Consider the following 6000-nt stretch of genomic DNA (forward strand, 5'->3'; position numbering starts at 1 on the left):
GAGGAGAATAAGGAAGAACTAGGAAGAGAAGAAAAAAAAAGAGAAGAGAAAAGAATGGAGGAGGAAGAGCAGTAGGAGAAAGAAGAGGAAGGAGAAGAAGAGGAGGAGGAGGAGGAGGAGGAGGAGGAGGAGGACGAATAGGAGAAGGATTAGGATGGTGATGTGGAGGAGGACGAGTGCAACGAAGAAGACGAGAATGAGAACAAAGAGGACGAGTGAGTGCATAAATGAGTGAGGTGAAGTAATGAGTGAGGGATACCGAGACAGAGACAGAAACAGAGAAAAAGACTGAGGCATAGACAGAGACTGAGGAGATAGAGAATGAGACAGACAGAAATAGAGAGAGCTAGAGACAAATACAGAAAGAGAAAGAGAGAGAGAGAGAGAGAATGAGAGAGAGAGAGAGAGAGAGAGAGAGAAAGAGAGAGAGGAGAGAGGAGAGAGAGAGGGTTCCTGTCAAGGGAGTTCGTGGTGAGAGAAGAAGTAAGGCGGTCAAGTTCTTCGATCTCGGAGCCAACAAGGGCACGAAGGACGCGAAGACCCTTCGCCTTCACGACTGAGGGCACAACTGTCCAAGCGTACACAGGGGAATCATTGGGATATTGTGACACTTTCCTACCAACTTCACAGTTTTTTTACACGTTCTGGACACCAGAAGACTACAAGAAACCTGATTTAAAATGGCAATTGCCGACGGAATGGTCACAGTAGGCACCATGTGAGGATGGTACTTTTATTAAATGTACAACCTTCCCTTGCCGAGGGTGTAAAGGAATACAAAGGCGGAGCATACCAAAAGGAGACCTTTTGGTCCATAACTAGGTCGGATGCGGAAAAAATATAATTATGATGAATCAAAATAAATAAGTAGAAATTATAATTATATATATAATAAAATAAATGCATAGGTATAGTTAAATGATAAACAAGTAGTAAACACCGTAATAAATTGACAGATAATTAATGATATATGAAAATTAAGCAAATAACAATAAACAAACAAATAATACCAAACAAATAAGCAAATAATATACAGTTATTTGCACGGAAAAGATTCAAGAAGCGAAACGCCGTACGTTTAATAAAAGTTTCATCTTCACATGGTGTCTATTCTGACCATACCAAGACACCTCTTTCATCTTCGAGTCGGTGTTCCACCCTTTTGATGTTTCCCTCAGCTGAATAAAGTCGAAGTACAAGAGGAGACCTCGGACCTCAACTCAAAGACTCCATCTGAATTAAGTTCTTTCTATCATGATAGGAATCTAGAGGGAGCATGGCTTGATGTTACAAATTATATATCGAAGTACAAGAGGAGATCTCGCAACTCCACTCAAGGACTCCATCTGAATTAGATTCGTTTAACCATGATAAGAATTCAGAGGGACCATGGCTTGCAGTTAGAAATTATACATTTCTTTATAATGTGAGGAATCTGAATACAAAATAAAAATCCACCACTCTGTCTTTGCACAAGAGGATTATGGTTGCGGTGTGAGATTTGGGAGAAAAATGAAGGTGAGCCAAATGAATGTTGAGGATTTATGAAAGGGTTCAAAAAAGAGACTGCAAGAGACCAAAAGACCTACAATAGGCAGTTCCAGGTCTATTACCACCTATCATCCCCATCCATAAAATTATCTTAATTTTTCTTAAAACGGCCGATAGTTTCAACACTCACTACATGGTTCCCAAGTCTATTCCATTCGTTAACCACAATATGCTAAACCAGTTCTTGCCTATTTCCTTCTCGAATTAATATTTGTCCAATTTAAAAGATTGACTACCACTGGCTTAGGACCTATGATGATAAAATTTGTATGGGTCTTGGGTGAAACGCTCTAAGGAAGAGTCTGCGAGTCAAGGGCCGGGAGGTCATCAGGACAAGGGTGGCGGAGGAGAAAAGGCTGCTTCTTGCAAACAAGAATCCTCCAAAGGTCCGGGCAGGGCAAGCGGGTGCAAGATTAATGGAGAGACATTGCCCGCGGGGAGAAAAGGCGGAGGGGTAAATGGGAGAAAATGGAAAATGAAGAGTGCGAAAAAGAGAGAGGGGAGGTGTCTGGGAGGGGAAGTGGGGAAGTGAAGAGGAAAGGGAGAGGAAATTGAAGAAAGTAAAGGAAAGGGAAGAGAAAAGGAGAGAGGAGGTGTCTGAGAGGGAAGGTGTCTGAGAGGGGAAGTGGGGAAGTGGATGGGAAGAGGGGAAGTGAAGAAGAATGGAAGAGGAAATTGCAGAAAGTAAGGGAAAAGGAAGAGAAAAGGAGAAGGGAGGTGTCTGAGAGGAGAAGTGGGGAAGTGAAGAGGAAAGGGAGAGGAAAATAAAGAAAGTAGGGGAAGAGGAAGAGAAAAGGAGAGGGGAGGTGTCTGAGAGGGGAAGTGGGAAAGTGAAGAGGAAAGGGTTTGGAAATTGAAGAAAGTAAGGGAACAGGAAGAGAAAAGGAGAGAGGAGGTGTGCGGGCGGGGAAGTGGGGAAGTGAAGAGGAAAGGGAGAGGAAAATAAAGAAAGGGAAGAGAAAGAGAAAAGGAGAGGGGAGGTGTCTGGTAGGGGAAGTGGGGAAGTGAAGAGGAAAGGGAGAGGAAATTGGAGAAAGTAAGGGAAGAGGAAGAGAAAAGGAGAGGGGAGGTGTCTGGGAGGGGAAGTGGGGAAGTGAAGAGGAAAGGAAGAGGAAATTGGAGAAAGTAAGGGAAGAGGAAGAGAAGACAAGAGGAGAGGTGTGCTGGCGGGGAAGTGGGGAAGTGAAGAGGAAAGGGAGAGGAAAATAAAGAAAGGGAAGAGGAAGAGAAAAGGAGAGGGGAGGTGTCTGGGAGGGGAAGTGAAGAGGAAAGGAAGAGGAAATTAAAGAAAGTAAGGGAAGAGGAAGAGAAAAGGAGAGAGGAGGTGTCTGGGAGGGGAAGTGGTGAGGGGAAGTGGGGAAGTGAAGAGGAAAGGGAGAGGAAATTAAAGAAAGTAAAGGAAGAGGAAGAGAAAAGGAGAGAGGAGGTGTCTGGGAGGGGAAGTGGGGAGGGGAAGTGGGGAAGTGAAGAGGAAAGGGAGAGGAAATTGAAGAAAGTAAGGGAAAGGGAAGAGAAAAAGAGTGAGAAAAAGGGGTGAGGGAAGGGAAGGGGAATTGAAAGAAGTAAATGTGGGGAAAGAGGAAAGGGGAAGAAGAGGAAAGGGAAGGGGAAAGAAAAAGAGAAGGGGAATGAAAAGGAAAGGAAATGAAAAGAAAAGGGGTGGTAAAGAAAAGGAAAAGTAAAGGGAAGTAAGATAGTTTGAGGAGGGAAGGGGAAGGGAAAGGGGAATAAAAGACGGGGAAAGGAAAGAAGGGAAGAAGAGAAAAGGGGAGGGGAAAGAGTAAGGGAAAGAAAAGGGTGGGGCAGGGAAGAGGGGGGCGAAGGAAAGTGAAGATGGGAAGGGAGAGAAAGGAGGAAAGGGAAGAGAGAGGGGAAGGGAGAGAAGAAAGGAGAGGAGAGACGAAGCAGGAAAGGGGAAGGAAAGGGAAGGAGAAGTGAAGTGAAAATAAAAGGTAAGAAGACAAGAGAAGAGAAGGGGAAGGGGGAGGGGGAGGGGAAGGGGGAGGGGAATCGGAGAAAAAGAGGAAAAAGAAAGGGGAAATGGAAGGTAATGTGAAGGTGAGGAAAATGCAAAGAAACTATGAAAAAAGGGAAGGGAAAGTTTGGGGAAAGGGAAGGAAAAAGAACAAGGAAAATGGAGTTGGTGGGAAAGAAGTGAATTGCGAGATAAAAGAAGGAAATGAGGTCAGGGAAGGAAATGCAGGGACATGGGGAAAGAGTAGAGGAGGGCAGAGGGTTAACTGAAACGGGAGTTGTGAAAAAAAAAAGGAAAATGATTGTGAGCGGGAAAGAAATATAAAGATCAAAACGAAACCGTGGAAGAGGGAAGGGAGGGAGGAGGGGATAGGGAGGGCGAGAGGAAGGAGGGAGGAAAGGGATGAGGGAGTGAGAAGGGTTAGAGGGAGCGTGGGAAGAGGCTGGTGACATCAGTTAAATTCTCAAGAGGAAATGGAAGATTTGGAGAAAAGTAGGAGAGTGTGGTAGGATGAACAACATTCCTTCCCCGGAGCGGCTTTCCTCCCTCAGCTGAATAAAATTACCAGAAGACTTCTCTTCTTTTTATCACTTAACAGAATTGTGTTTCTTGGCCTCCGAGATCTCCTCCTCCAGGAGGCTTCTCTTCTTTTTATCACTTATTTAACAGAACTGTGTTTCTTATCCTCCGAGATCTCCTCCTCCAGGAGGCTTCTCTTCCTTTTATCACTTATTTAACAGAACTGTGTTTCTTGTCCTCCGAGATCTCATCCTCCAGGAGGCTTTTTTTCTTTTTATCCCTTATTTAACAGAACTGTGTTTCTTGGCCTCTGAGATCTCCTCCTCCAGGAGGCTTCTCTTCTTTTTATCACTTATTTAACAGAACTGTGTTTCTTGGCCTCTGAGATCTCCTCCTCCAGGAGGCTTCTCTTCCTTTTATCACTTATTTAACAGAACTGTGTTTCTTGGCCTCCGAGATCTCCTCCTCCAGGAGGCTTCTCTTCTTTTTAACCCTTATTTAACAGAACTGTGTTTCTTGGCTTCCGAGATCTCCTCCTCCTTTATTTTGTGATTATATTAAAGATTTTGGAAAGAAATGTGATGTATATAAGGACGCTCAATTTCTACCTCAGTTCGATGGCGGACCTGATGGATCCTGCTCCGAGATCAACACATGATTTTATTCAAAAAAGAGATCCAGTCTTCAAGTGATTACAATCACCTGACTCCTGCAACACCAAAATACATAAAATTTCTTCAAGAAGAGAGAATCTTCCGAAATAAACGAGACCGAGACGAGCGGAATGCGAGACTCTTCGTCTTCTCAAGAATTTCCTTATAAGGCAATGAGAGGTGCTGCGAAGGGTTTCCAACCGGCGCGTTTTACAGACAATTTGATTCGATTGGGACTCCTTTTGATCTGCTCTACCCATTATTTGATAAACAAAAACATTAGCACTAACCAGAATGAAATCTTCAAAGGGTGTTTCTTAACAAAGGGGTTCAGTAAACGAGAGACCTATAAATGAATTACATTAATATACACATGTAATATAATAATATAGATATGCCTTTGGCTACCACCAGACTATTCTATTCAGCCTATGAAGAACCTTATCCCTGCCCTCCGGCATGTAAGAGTTACAATATATCTAGAAAAAAAATCAATTCTTTTACACCTCTCTGGCTTCTATCCACCACTTTCAATCCGGCGTCTAAGTTAAATGAAATTGCCTAAAAACTGTGATGAAGAAAAACCAGTTCGGATGGCTTTAGATTATTTGACATAGTTAAGAATCATGCAGATTTGGTTGCTGGAAAAACGCATGCTAGTATGTGTGCATGTATGTGTGTATGTATATGTGCACGTACGCATGTGACATTTGTGCGTGTATACGTGTTTGCGTACGTATTTACCTAGTTGTATCTTACGGGAAGGGGAGCAACGCATATATAGAAGACTAATGTCTGATTATACTAGGACAGTTCTACACAAATACAGCTTTGATATCTTCCACTCTCCTAAGAGTATTCTAAACAGCCTAGCTATGGCAGGGTAATGGAAAAAGAAAAAGAAATATAAAAAGTAAAGTACGAAGGCGTTCTCCACCTCAGGAGATGTACATCTGCATCAAAGACATTTGTGAACAAAGAGCACGGGAGTCCCCTCCGGCAACGGTGGTGGCATATTTCGTATTCTTTTATCTCGAGAAGAAATTTTATCTAGATCAAGGTTTTTATTCGTGTCGTGACCCACTCCCTCTCGACAAAAAAAAATAATAATAATAAAAAAAAAATAATAATAAATTAATAAATAAATAAAATCATCTACCGCATGCCTGAAGGAAAAACTCACACTTCCGAAAAATCGACCCAAATATTCCAAAGAGAAAATCTATATTCATTATCATCATCGGATGTTTGCTGGCCAAGCGGGTTAGAGCGCCGCTACTTACAGCGGAGGTCAATCTGACG

The sequence above is a fragment of the Oratosquilla oratoria genome, chromosome 1, assembly GCF_046742065.1.
Source record: "Oratosquilla oratoria isolate Oo_2021 chromosome 1, ASM4674206v1, whole genome shotgun sequence".
NCBI lineage: Eukaryota > Metazoa > Arthropoda > Malacostraca > Stomatopoda > Squillidae > Oratosquilla > Oratosquilla oratoria.